Genomic DNA, 13,653 nt, shown 5'->3' with positions numbered 1-13,653 from the left:
GTTACATAAATTAGCTAAAGAGGGAGAAGTGGTATCATCTGATTTAGATAAATCATCAACACCCTGCACATTTTTTGCAACTATTAGAGAAAAGATTTTATATATAAAAATGTCTGTGTACATGAAGTGAACATATAAAGATAGATAGATAGATACAGAAACACAGAGACATGTGTTTCAATACTTGAACTGTGTTGGTGGGTACTATAAATCATCCAAGTACAGAAAAGAAACATGGTTCATGGTGATGTTTGTAGTTTCTTCCATATGGGAAATGCTTTTCCAAAACCATGAGATAATATAGTTCCTGCTGTGAAAAATGCATAGTTTAAGAAGACACACATAAATGCTGGTGAGAGAGAGATATCGCATACAAACAATATGATCAGGGATAGGAAAGGCACATACTGCATCTTTCTGGATTTAAGGGGTTTTTTAAACCTATTTCATGCCTTCCTCCACACTTCAGGTTCCTCATTCCCACTGCACAGCAGTTCCCACCACTTCTTACGTAATTAATCAATCATAAAACTTATTTCAAACAGAAAAAAAAACAAGTCCCAAGGAAATTTCTGCAATATCACAGAAGAAAAAAGTCAAGAATGTTATGATATACTCAAAGTAAGTACTACTTCTGCAGCTTTTCCAGACCAGCGAGTAAAGACCAGCTGGAGAAAACCTGAATTCTATGGGAATTCACACATTTCTGCCACTTAGTGTCATGAGTTTTCATAATGTTTGGCTACCTGACATGGCAGAAGTTGAGTCTCTGCCACGTTCAGGAAAACCTTACAAGTTCAGAAGGCTGTTCTTGACTAAAGGACAGAAAAGAATAAACATTTATAGATACAAAAAACTGATCTCCTGACGAGCTAAAAGATGTGGAGAGATCTTAGCAATTTCTAGATGTTATAGAAGAATCTAAAATCCCCTCCACAGTCCTCTCTAACACAAGAAAGTATGAGACCATGCTAATGTCCATACTCACCAGTGCTCTGACTTGCTCAGATATGAGATTGCCAAGGCAGAAGAGAAAAGCATGTCTCTGCTATGTTTGAGTAAGAACCTGGATATTGAGGGAATGGAACCCCTCCTCTTTGGATTAGTTGTATTGCTTTTTGTCCATTGTGGGCTTCCAGGTAAAACAATGTGAAGCAAAGCTTCTTAGACAAATCTCTTTTCAATGCTTTCAGCAAATAGGGCCTTCTAGACTTTCCTAGGTGAATTTACTGTGAATTTTACTTTCCTACAGTGTTATTTATTGATAAAAATGAACAGAGGAGCTGCTACTAATGTTCTTCTGATGTCTTTAGCTTTATTAAAAAAAATTCTCAATACTTTTGGTTATGTGATTTTCCTATGCGGGATTCAAATTTTTCCATGCCTAAAATTCACCACCATGGCTTTTCCCCCCAATGATAACAAGTCACCAAGCAATTTGTTTTAAGTCACTCAAAATTTAAAAAGCATTGGAGCTGGCACAAACTTCACGTTTGCAAAGGCAACTGAAATCCCTTTGCACAAAGAGAGGAATTAAGTGAAGCTCAACAAGGCCAGTATACACTGCCTCTGAATGATTCCTATTAAGTTGTCTTTGTTCTTTTAGCTTGCATGATCCTTGTAGGTGTAGAAGTATACATTGTGCTTGATACTGTTTAGGTCATGGCTCTGAAACTGCCAGTATACATGACTTGCATTTTTCAGTCTGACATATTCAATTTCTGTGAAACACGTTAACATGGATCAATGGAATCCTCTGTGGGCTGGGATCCCCACAGGGAAATTCTCCCTGTAGAGAAAGCACTCACACTTGTATAAACCTGGCAGATGTGGCATCATCTCCTACACTGTGTTCCCTTCCTTAAAGGGTGTGCAGGAGGGACTCAGCCACAGCAAGGCTCCTCACACTTGATTCTCAAAGGATAAAATTTCCTGCAATCTCTGAGATGGAGGTGGAAGGAAGAGATGTCATTCAGCAGACTTAGTGTGTTTTGGTGCTGCATGGCTAAAGTATCATTATTCTAATTGCTCCCTTTTTCTGCTGAATCCATATGGAACACAGCACACACCATAGAGATTTATGGTTTTTAAAGCACACTTCCATAAAGACAGCCTAGGAATCACAGAGGGGTACCATGAAACAGTATCTGAGAGCATTGAATGTAGAACACAGTGAAAAAGGGAGCAAACATCACTTGACCTGCTGTTTAATGGTCACAATAACAGGATGCACAATAACTTTTTTCTTCTGGTAGGTGAAGTAAGGTAAATAAAATTAATGGCATGCCTTGACTTGCTCCTGCTGAAAGCTGGCATGAGTCTGTATAGCCTGTAAATATCCAAATTTGCTAGTCAAGCTAGCCACCAATTTACAATGTTTACAAAACAAAGGATCTTTTTGTAAAAAAGGCTGAGGAATTCAAGAGTGTCTCTGCAGTCTGATACTCAGAAAAGTAACATGAAATAAGCTAAGGGCTTTGAGCTGAAATTAAAAAAAAAAATCTGTAAAAGATGGGCTAAAACCTCTTTAAAAGTACAAAGAAACTGTGACATAATGACTGCCTGAAACAAAATAGGAGAGAAGAATTAATCCACCCGGCAAGGCCTTATTAAGTTTGCTTTAACAAAATCTGTAAAGCCTATTGCTCTGCTCTTCTAATGATGTAGGCTAAGACACAGGAGATAAGAAAAGCCAAGACACTGAAAGCTGTTGTAAAACTAGGTCACTGTTAAATTAAACATTTTATGAAAAATAGAACCTGCCTTGAACAACTCTGAAAACCTCTTTGCTTTTTTCATGCCCTCTGCCAGAGAGAGACACTTACTCCTCTTTATTGCCTTCATGAGAAAAAGCGCTGCTTTAGTGACGTTTCAGCACTCACCTCCAGCCAGCAGCTCCATTTTTTCTTGTAATTAACAGCTACTGAATATTTATGAAGTAAGTGCTATGGGGTAACACTTACTCATTCGATCAACAATGCTGTTGGTTTGCAAACTGAAAGGAAAACATTGGCCCTCCCTCGCAGCACTGCAACCACTGCAACAGCTGCAGCAGCTTCTGCCTTTCTGAGCTGTTCAAGCACCAGGAGAGGAGGATGCTACTGGCAGAAAGTTAGCGATATCTACTCCTCCTTTTTTCGGATGATCACAGGGGAACATGCTGTGCTGTGACTCTTTGCCATGTAAAGAATCTGCTGGAATACCCTGGAGACTCCCACTGTTGAGCTGTGAGTTAGAGTTAGCAGAAGCCCTGTGAGCATGTGGAACTCTAGTGTCAGCCACGATATGCAGGGATTCAAAGTTATGCATTCTGAAGCTGATAAAAGGACCTCTTTACAGCAATGAGGATAATACAGCTTTGGGACAGCATTACTGGGCACGAGGGAAGTTTTATACCACTGTAGTCTTCAATAGAATATATAATATTTTATAAAATGTGTGGTTTTGTCATTGAAATCAGTGTCTGGGATAAAGAAAAGCTGAAAAAATACTTTCAGTAGGAAATGTTAGGGAAAATGAAAATTCTAGCTCAGGTTCTTCAGTTTTAATGATGTATCATTAAGAACAGGTGGTGTTCCATGCTTGGTGTGGACCATGGTGGTTTCTTCTGGCTTTCAGATCTCATCATATAATACAGAGGAAAGGGAACGATAAAACTCTGCACTCCTGGCCAGAAAAATGCATGACAGTCCCTCCCCACACATTCTTCTCCAGTGCTTACTAAGCATAGCAGTGTTTCAGATGCAAGGTCTTTTTCTGCAAACATTGCTGTGTGTGGATAGTTCTCCATCAACTTGAGATGTCCCACTGATCTAAATGGAACTGTTTGTGCATTTCTAATCTTACTCATCAAACTGCTGGACTCCTGCTGGGAAAGAGGCTAAACTGAGAAACGATTGCTGTGATGAACCAAGTCTGACTACATTGTTTTCAGCATAAGGATCAATGTAAATACAAAGCTGGCACAGTTTTATCAGAGTTTAATTATGTATCATTTATTTTAGTAGTTAATGCATGAAAGTCAAGAATGTTGCTGTGCCATTTTGCTTCATACCATTTATTACTTCAAGGGACCAAAGAATCATTGTTACTTGAGAGAAGCCAATTTGCCTGTCCTTTTATTTGTACATTTTGGTTACACTTTCTTCTGAGCATGATTAAAATAAGCATGGATGTCACTTTTGCTTTAATGCTCCCATTCAGCTTCCTTTCTCAACATCATGGGCTGCTGGAGTATGGTAGTACTAGGCTGCATATACTTCCAGAAAACATATTGGTAATTTCTTTGAATTATAATGTTAATACATTTCTATCTGTCTTCTGCCTTGAAAACAGCCTTTCTATAGAACTTGCCTTGTAGTCTGATATATTCAAGCACTTAGATTTGTTGGCTACTGCATGAACACTCCTTTGAGGGAGCTGTGAGAACAAAGATTGTGTAGAGTAGTCTTCAAACAGTTTTTCCTGAACAGACCTCATATAAGACACTGAAATACTTCCCCGTTGATATTACATGTAGTCATACCCCAGCATAACTCAATGTAACTAGTGATTTAAAATGCTTTGCTGAAAGAACCTCTAAAAAATTAAATCTTTATTTCATAGGTTGCCATTCTCTCTTTCCTCCCTTTGCCAGACAGCTTTGTGTGGCAAATAATATATAATATGCTTTGTTTAATCCAAAGGGAATGATATTAGTTTAAATTCAAACTTGATATAAAGGGCAATATTTTTTAGATTAATTTTATTTCAAAAAAATATCCCAAAAATATGCTGTGATGTTTGAGAGCTACATCTTTGAACAAAACAACCAAGATCAAAATGTTTTAATCTGCCACAGAAGCTTTTAAATACCCACAGCTGAAATCTGAAACAAATCAATTGAATCAACACCCTGTAAAGCCTAGTCAGGGTCAATGAGCTTGTGTGAGGCATAACTGCAGAATTTTGCCACTAAGATGCAATTTTGAGTGTGACAGGAAAATAAATGTATAGTCTGTGTTGATGAAGGGCCTTTTTGAAGAAGCATTTAAACTCTGCAAGGTAGAAACTGGCACTTGAAAGACTAAGGAAGGAGTAGCCAGTAATGGTAAAGATAGACATATGGATCCAGTAAAAATGGAAGGGATGCACAGCTGAACCAGAAATATTTTTTTTCTTTTTAATTTAATATTTGAATTACTGCAGCAGTTCAGTGTACCAGATATCACCAGAAATTGTGCTGGGCAGACTACAGCATAGAATAACAGGACATCCCTGCACATGATATCTTCTGGTGTCAGAGGGCTTATGAAATATAAACCTGGCTGTGGTAAGATCCAGGATGTTAGGAAATTGAGGCAACAGAGACACCACACAAGGGCTTTTAAAGCAGGGTACACGGGTGGGTAAAGAAGCCTTTCCTCTGTGCAGCTGACAGCCTCATTGTGAAGAGTTTAAACAGCAATAATGAGTCTGATGCGTGGGAACCAGACCTTGGAAATTCACAAACTTTGGCACGGAGACGGGCGTGGCTACCTCCTGTCCATGGTCTGCCCTAGCGCATCCCAGCACTGGGCTCTCAGACCTGAGGCTCAGCTTGCGGTCAGGTGGGCTTAACTTGCCATCTGGAGAAAAAGGAACAAAAATCTCATCTATTGGAAAAATCGGTGGACAATAGCCGAAAAAGTATGCGAGCTACTTTGCCCACAAAGTTAATCTGCGGAAATTCATCCTAATCAACAGCAGTGTCTTGCCCACGGGACAGGTCTGTGTTTAAAGGGCTGGGTTTCCAAGCTGTTTTGCTGGAGTTATGGGTGCCTGTTAAGATCGATGGTGGTGTGCAGAGCCCAGGTGTTATTTAGGGAATCCTGGCTGTTGGAGGAAGCCGACCGAGAGATGAGGCTTCCCCGGTTTCAGACAGAGGACTTTAGCCAAACACTTTCATTGCGCGACTCAACACATAAACAAGATTGTAAGAGAGATACGAGGCTTGCCTTCGTCTCCATGCCTTTCTTCAGGGCTGCGCGGAGTGCCCGAGGAGCGGCCGGGGTGGCAGGACACGGGAGCTGAATTTCCCGCACGCCACCGCCAAAGGGCGGCCGCCTCGGCCCCGGGGAAAGAGGCGGCGGGGCCGGGCGGGGGCGGCCCTCAGCGAGCGCCGCAGCGCCGGGGCCGATCCCGATCCCGCCCCCGGCCGCCCGGCGCGGGCTTGGTGGAGGGTCGGGGGCGGCAGCGAGGGGCCGGGCCGGGCCGGGCCGGGCCGGGCGGGGCGCGGTGTGCCCGCGGCGCTCTGGTCGCGGCAGATTGGCCCCGGCCGCCGTCCTCGCCGCAGCAGGAGGGGCGCTGAGGAGAACGGGAGGTTTTTGGAAGAGGCGCACAGAGGAGCCCCGGGCTGACCGCCGGCCCCGCCCGCAGGCTCACGCCATGCTGCGGGCGCTTCCCCGTCTCTGAGGAGAGGCGAAGGGGTGTCAGGGGACGGCGGCGACGCGATTGCTAAGGTAATGGAAGTGGGCTGCTCTCTCTCGCCGTCTTTTTCCTGCTTATCCGCATCTATGTGGCGAGTGGTCGTCACTCGGCTGTGCCCTGGCGGCGGGATTCCCGAGCCCCCGGGTGGGAGTCCGCTCCCGGTCGGCAGTAGCGGACAGGTGCAAGGCGTGTGTTCTGCGTGCGTGGTGCGTGTGTGTCCGTGGTGCCCGGCCGGGGGAAGGCCGTGCCCTGCCCGGGCCGTGCGGACCCCAGAGCAGCGCGGCTGCGGTCCGCCCTCCCGCGGGGTCCGGAGCAAGGGCCCGGCTCGGGCCCCGGCGCAGGAGGCGCTGTCCGGGCGCTGTCCGGCGGAGTGCCCTCGCCCCGCGGTGTCCCGGCAGGTGTGAGGGCAGCGCACGGGCAGCCGGAGCTCGGTGCGGACGCAGGACAAGTTGTGGTGCCCAGAAACCGCAGGTCTTTTCGGGGATGGACGAGGGGGAGCGAGCGCTGGGGTGCAGCTTGAAGGGGGAGCTGATGCCCTGTGGGAAAACTTGGAAACTGTTTCGTTTCGCTAGCGTATTGCAATAACACACTTCCGTCCGCCGACAAAGTGCGTTTGCGTGAAGGCAGATTGGTGTGAGAGTAAAGCTGCCAGGCACTCTCCTCCCAGAATCTTAATCTCCTGTGACACTGAAAGCATCTTCTTAGTCACTAGATGTGATGGCATAAGTATAGGAGTGTGTTGCAGGGCCAGTAAGAACCTTCGAGTGTTTTTTTTTTTTCCTGAGGAAGATGCTGATTTTTGTATAAATAACGGCACGCTGCCGCTTGTACGCTGCAGACGTAATCGCAGCCGGGGCTGTTGCTCCGAGGAGCTGCCCACGCCTGTGGCTCTGAGCTTGGCGTCCCGTCTGCACGGCCCAGGTGAGTCGGGGGCTTCCTTCAGCGGACCTGTGAGGGACTTGGCAGAACTGCATCCCTCTTGTAGCCTGGGTGCTACATGATGCTTCCCTGAAATCAAAGATATGCGTAATTTGCTCTTGATTGAATTGTATTTGCTGGCTGGCAGTATATAGGGATTGGAAAGCAGGAAAATCTGTCTTTGATCAATAAATTCATACTGTGAAACTCACCTTTGTGTTGGTGTGTTGCAGCAGATATTGGTGGTTTCCCATCCCAAAGAAACCTACTTTTCCTCTTTGTTTCTGAAGGAAATGCTTTGTGAGCTGTTAGTGTGGGATTTATTTTTATTTTTGAATAGAAGTATATTTGATATCATAAGTTTCCTTTTTTATTTTTATTTTTTTTTTGTAATGCTAGATTTATTCTAATCTTGCGGATCAGAAGAACTAGGAATTGTTTACTGTGGGGTTATGATCTATAATACTTTCTCACCTGCTGATTTGGAACACTTTCACTATACTTCCTTGTAAATCTACTTTAAAAAGAGGTCAGATGTTGAAGAGCGGTTATTGGCTTGGGGGCATATTGTTACAAGCACAGAATAATAGTGTTCATTGCTTGAATATGTGTGTGAAATGCTGAAGAAGCTGTTTAGACTCAGCCAATATTGACTTTATTTTTAGATGAGCCATTCCTTTTCTAATGACCTGACTGATAGAACAATTGATGACAAACATTCCAATTTCCTTCCTAACTGCCTACAAGTGTGATGGATTAGATAGACGTTCTTTTTTCCATTCTGAACTGTATTAGAGGGAAAAACAGTGATTTGCTACACATCTTACACTGAAGTTTATGGTAGTAGTAGATTGCTGTTCACCTGATTTTTCTGTTTTTTTTTTTTTTTTTCCTTGCTAACCTTCCCTTCTAAGAAAAGTGCAGCAGATTGCTGCATAAAGTAATTGTCAGTGCTGCTTACCTTGGTTTCCCTCTGATAGTTCCTGTGGTGCAGATAGTACAGATACCTGTTTTAAACAGTGATGCCCGTGGATAAGGTATGTCCTTAAAAGGTGTGTCCTCTTAAAGCAGCAGTTACCTCCTTGCCTGCCACTTACAAGGTGTTTCAGTATCTAGCATGTAATTGTGGTGGGCACACTGGTACAGCAGAGGTGAGCAGAGCACTTTTCATTCGTAACTCTGCATTTGGAAATGCTTCTGAGCTGAGGCAGCTCAGAAAAGCTGAGTGTATGGTCAGGAAATGCCTGGCTTTGTTGTCATCCATTCAAGCAGGCAAGAAGGGGAGAAAAGGAGAGGGCAGTCCTGTCCCAGCAGACTGCAGCAAACTAACAGATGGCAGGGAAGAGAAGAAGCTAATATATGTGTTGTAGCAGGAAGGGAAAATAGCTGCAGTGTGTTGTTTTAACATGGTGCGTTGGGATGCCGTGTTAGTCTGTGGTGAAACTTGGGGATCTTGCAGTGCCGTGGCTCAGGCTTCCTGACACAAATGCAAGGGCATTGTGGGGTGATGATTTTTTTCTTTCCTCAATAATGATATGAGTCTTCAGCTTTTCAAGTATGAGGAGTAATTAACAGAGGGGCTTTGGCTGGGTATATCTTTGCTATCTAAATCAAACATCCCAGTTGTACAATGGCAGCAGAACAAGGGCAAACTGTTCTTTCCATGCCCAATGTTACAAGAGTAGAATTTTGCCCTTATGATGGGTTATTGTATTGTTTGTGCTCGTTGCCTGGAGCTTCAGTTTCTGGAAGCACACCTTGGCTCTCTAAAGGAGATATTGTAGGAACAAACAGGTCCACTTCACTGAGCAGCCCTGGGCTATTTCAGGTAACAAATATTGCACTTAATTGCCAGAACTGAAGTGCTCCTGTTTCCTCCTGACACTCTTTTCAATATCTTCATGGCTGCATTATTATTTATGTCAATTGACACCGTGGCATTATAATTACAAAGAAAACCTGGGTAGAATAAGAAAATGATGTTGATGACTTGGAAGGGTGTTTCTTCAATTCAGGCTTGGAAGTGCTGTCCCCAGTGCGGTGTAAGATAGCACTGTGCCTTGTGAAGTTACCAAGCAGCATGGTGGCCCTGTGCTGTTACTGAAGGTGTAATAGTACATTTAACCCTGGTCATTTGCAGCTTGGTCTGCATGAGACAAGCTGACCAGAGCTGTGCTGGCCAAGCACATTTCAGAAACTGTAGGTGGTGATGGTGGGTTTTTCAGAAGCATCTGGTCAGTCACTTTGCTCCTGTGGAGTTACACATCTGACTTCCTCAGGCTACAAAATTTGCTCTTTGAGCATCTTTGAGCACTTGCATTTAGTTGCCCATCTTTGTATTCTGAACTGAATTATTATGTTCCTAGACCTCTAAATCTATTTTTTTCCTAAAATTTCTGCCTTCATTCTTCATCTTTTAACTTTCTGTCTGGTGATTGTGAGAACAATGCTTGCATTTTGGTGGTGGTAGGATTTATGGGGGTTTAGAGGTGGCTAGAGTACTTTGAAAAATTTGGTGTGTTTTTATATCTTTGAAAAGGTAATAATAGATGCATAGTGGAGAGATCTAAATGGTTTGATTGCAACTTTCCCTCAATAATATAGTGGCATTTAAAGTTTATACAGGATGATATTAGTGTTAGTGTATCCATAGTGTTTTCTTAATCTATATAAGTTTTACCATGAAAAGGTATTTCCAAGATTTCAGTTAGTGTTTCCAGCATATTGTGGTGACTGAGGAATGAGCTAATTTCTGTTGTTGTGCTCTATCTATGAAGAGGAGAAAGAAAGAGGAGCTAATTTGTGTTTTTCTTGTTGGTTGTCAAGCTCTAGAAAGATTGTGGAGTCAAGAGAGACTGCTGCTACCCACTTATGTTGCATCAGATCTCATACTATTTTTTAACATCTCTGCAGCGGGTGGCAAAGAATATGGAGAGAAGGAAAAAGAAGAAGAAGATCAACATTTCAGTGAGCAATAAGGTTCTGATGCTGACATCCCAGGAGCTCTGATTGTCATGCTGGAAACAGCTGTGTGTTCCTGGACTCAGCAGCACAGGGGTGGTGGGCACCACGGGGCAGTGAGAAGGAATTAATGCTGCACTTTTGCAGGAATCTTCAGTTACACACACTAAACATTATCCTGATGGTAAAGGACAATATTTCATCTTTTTCATTGTGCTCTTAGGACCTGGCATCAGCAGTGAAACGTTCATGGGGTAGTTAAAGATCCTCACGCTACAGGCCTCCTATGCTGTGAGGATATGTGTTAAGGAAATGATAACTAATGGCTTGAAAGTCAGGGTTTAGGTGTCCAATTTATTGCTCTGTGATTTGTTGTGTGAATGTGGGAAGTCATTTAATTTCACTGTGATTTAATTTATCATTTTGTAAAAAAAAAATGCTAATTGCTTGTGTCACAGTTGAGCAACTAGGTTTAGATTGCATTCACCAGTGTAAAAGCAATCTGGCAGAGACATGTATAAGCTCAACTAAACTAACTGTCTTTAACAGGACTATTTTACTCTAACAGTTGCAGTAGTCAAGTGTATTAGTATTTATAGTGTATCTAACTTACATTGGTATTTGTAGCACTCCAGATATGGCATTATGAAGTTCAGGTTAAATGAACCATAGCACTGGGATTTGTAGGCTTTGCTGAACTGCGTGGATGTGTGGTGTTTGGACTTGAGCGTGCTAATTCAGGAGTGGCTTAAGTGCTTTTTACATTGCAATTACTGAAGTGATTTGTGTGTAATTTGCATCTGAAAAGGCTGTGTGCTGTTATGATAAACAGCAGGGCAGTGAAATCACAGTATATTGCATCACGTCCTTGAAGTAGGTGGGGTACAACCAGTTGTGTTCATTTGCACCAAGGGTATTTCATGGTGCCACATCTTCAAGGACACCTGTGCTTTTGGGTAGCAAATTTCCTATTTTATTTGATTGCAAGGGTACTTGCAATTTTCCATCATCTTGAGAATGAACAACCGGCAAGAACTCTCAGCACTTTGGGGCATTTTAAATGAGATTATGTAGTCACTGATCAATGCAGGGCTGGATTGCTTCTGTGAACTTGCATAAGATTGCTTAAGGGAACTTCATTTCAGCAACCTCTATTGGGAACAGGGAGTTTAGGTGGAGTAAATTTGAATTTGGAATCCAACAAGCACCGAGGCCGGTGTTTTGTTTGATTAGTTTTTTTTAAATTTTATCATTTTCTTACCAGTCTGTATTAGAGCATCCATTATTTTGTGCATCTCCTCCTTCAGTTTTATATTTGAATCAATTTTCTTCAGTTGTTTTCAGCTTACTGGATACAATGTAAAATACAAAGGGCAGCCCCTGCCCCAGAAGTAGCTTACTGAAATTGCAATTAGCATTTCCTAGGGTGTGTAAAGGCAAGGCACTTTCAGAGATGGTGTATTTGATGGACCAGCTTCAAAGAACAGGAAGCTCTTAGCACACCTTAACTGATCCAGTAGAAGATTTATATTGGAGAATAGATTAGGAGTCTACCCTCAAGCTCTGTATTATCAGCACAGTTACCCATTTTCCACAGGGAATGATTCTGGACAATAAGTTGGCATTGTTGCAAAACAACAAAGTACAGCTTCAGCTTTGTAGCTGCTGCTCCTTGCAGGCTGATAGTGCTGAATAATTACTGCTGTAGTTTGGGATCACCAATTCACATGAAGTTCAAAGTTGATCTATAACTATCTCATTGCATTTCTAAATTTATATAGCCCTGGCACTTGCTTTAGTAAAATATTCAGCATATACTTGCTATCACATTCTTTGTAGCTATCCTTGGTAACAGCATGTTGGCTCACAGCCTTTCCAAGAGGCCTTGTGCTCACAGCAGTATTATTTTATTGGAAGGGAAATTGATTACTGGTGAACGCTGCATTTTTTTTCTGATTTCTTTGGAAGAGGAGTGGATGTATTGGAAGCAGTTTCTTCTTGCTGTAACATAATTCTGGTCCATTAAAAGTAAATGTAATATGCAAGTGCCCATTTTAACAATTGATTTCGCAAAGGGAAAAAATTGCCTGGTTTACCAGCAATTTGTATGTCAACATTCACTACAATCCATCTCCATTCCATTTTTTCTTCTGGTTATCTTGGGAAGTCAGGACCTAGTCAAAGTTAGATGCCAAAAATTACTTCATATTGACTTCCAACCCTATGTTTCCCGGATGTAACATCCAGATCCAGACAGTATTTTCAGTATTCTAGAATAGCTAAGAATATGTGCAGATTTAGAAATATATAAAATCAAAATGGAGTGTGTGGAAAACTGGGAAATGGGGAGGAAAATAATTCACTTCTATCAAGAAATGGTGGTCTGCCTCAGTCACTTGGCAGGTGCTTATCAAGAAGCAGTGTGATCACCTGCCAAGTGACTGAGGCAGATCACCAGTGGCTCACATAAATGGAACAACTGGAACTCTCCATCCTGGGTGTTGTCTGTTAGTAACAGCATGAGCACTACCACAGGTGTCTCAGATGGAGAGAAAATTGCTCAAGACCATGGAGAGCACCCTTTTGGAGGTGGTACGAGGCCTTGGTGATCCCTAGTTAACAATATTCTGCTTAGACCACTAAACCATTAATATTTACCTTCTTTTTCTTAACGGGTGTATGTGATTTGGAACAGCAAGTGATTGGTGAGAAGTACATACAGGCATCTGCACATTAGATTACTCAGGGGCTGAGTTCAAAGTTGTGTGTATCTGCAGGAAGCCAAGTGACTTGGATTGACTCATGTGAGAGCTAGTTTTGTCTAAAAGATGGCTGTGTTCATGCTGCATATTCTTGGCCAGAGGGGTCTCAGACCTCTGGCCCTTAGCTGGTACCTCTGTGGCCTGAAGATGCAGTGATTGTTGTGGATGGTTTTATTTTCAAGCATAATGTTAAAAAAAAAGTGAGATTGTCCTGCAGCCCACCAGAAGGATGAGGTTATGCATTGTAGGACTTGGGACATGTTGGGAAGCTGTAGGGTGTTGCAGAACCTATTGGTAGACTGATGCAGACATGGATAAGAGGTAGGAACCCCAGCCTTGTGTGAGATGATCCGTGCTGACTCTTGAGAGCAAGTGCTGATGGTGGAGAGCTGTGTTCCCAGCTGTGCGTCTGCTTAGGTTTGGAGCTCTACAAAAGAGAGCATGGGAGCAAAGCAGCAATTAAACACTGTGGGTGATCAGGAGCCCAGAGCTTGCTCCCTGCTCTAGTACTGTGTGGAAATGCAGACATACCTGTAGGATGTTCTGAGGCAAGTTTTCCACAGGT

The 13,653-nt window shown here is 42.9% G+C and overlaps 1 protein-coding gene across 3 annotated transcripts in view; it reads left to right on the top strand.

Annotated features, from left to right (window-relative positions):
* The first annotated feature begins 6,271 nt into the window (after positions 1 to 6,271).
* Positions 6,272 to 13,653, top strand: part of RGS6 (regulator of G protein signaling 6) — a 244,140-nt gene continuing 236,758 nt past the window's right edge. The window contains exon 1 of one of the 3 annotated variants that reach the window (XM_063159184.1): positions 6,272 to 6,479. The gene's annotated coding sequence lies outside the window, so the exon portion shown is untranslated. Of the gene's footprint in view, positions 6,480 to 7,042; positions 7,369 to 13,653 lie in introns of those variants that run through there. The other 2 variants (XM_063159186.1, XM_063159185.1) reach the window with 2 other exon arrangements.

Source organism: Melospiza melodia, chromosome 6, assembly GCF_035770615.1.
Source record: "Melospiza melodia melodia isolate bMelMel2 chromosome 6, bMelMel2.pri, whole genome shotgun sequence".
Taxonomy (NCBI): domain Eukaryota; kingdom Metazoa; phylum Chordata; class Aves; order Passeriformes; family Passerellidae; genus Melospiza; species Melospiza melodia.
Note: the sequence above shows the minus strand (reverse complement) of the source record. Positions and strands in the feature narration are given on the sequence as shown.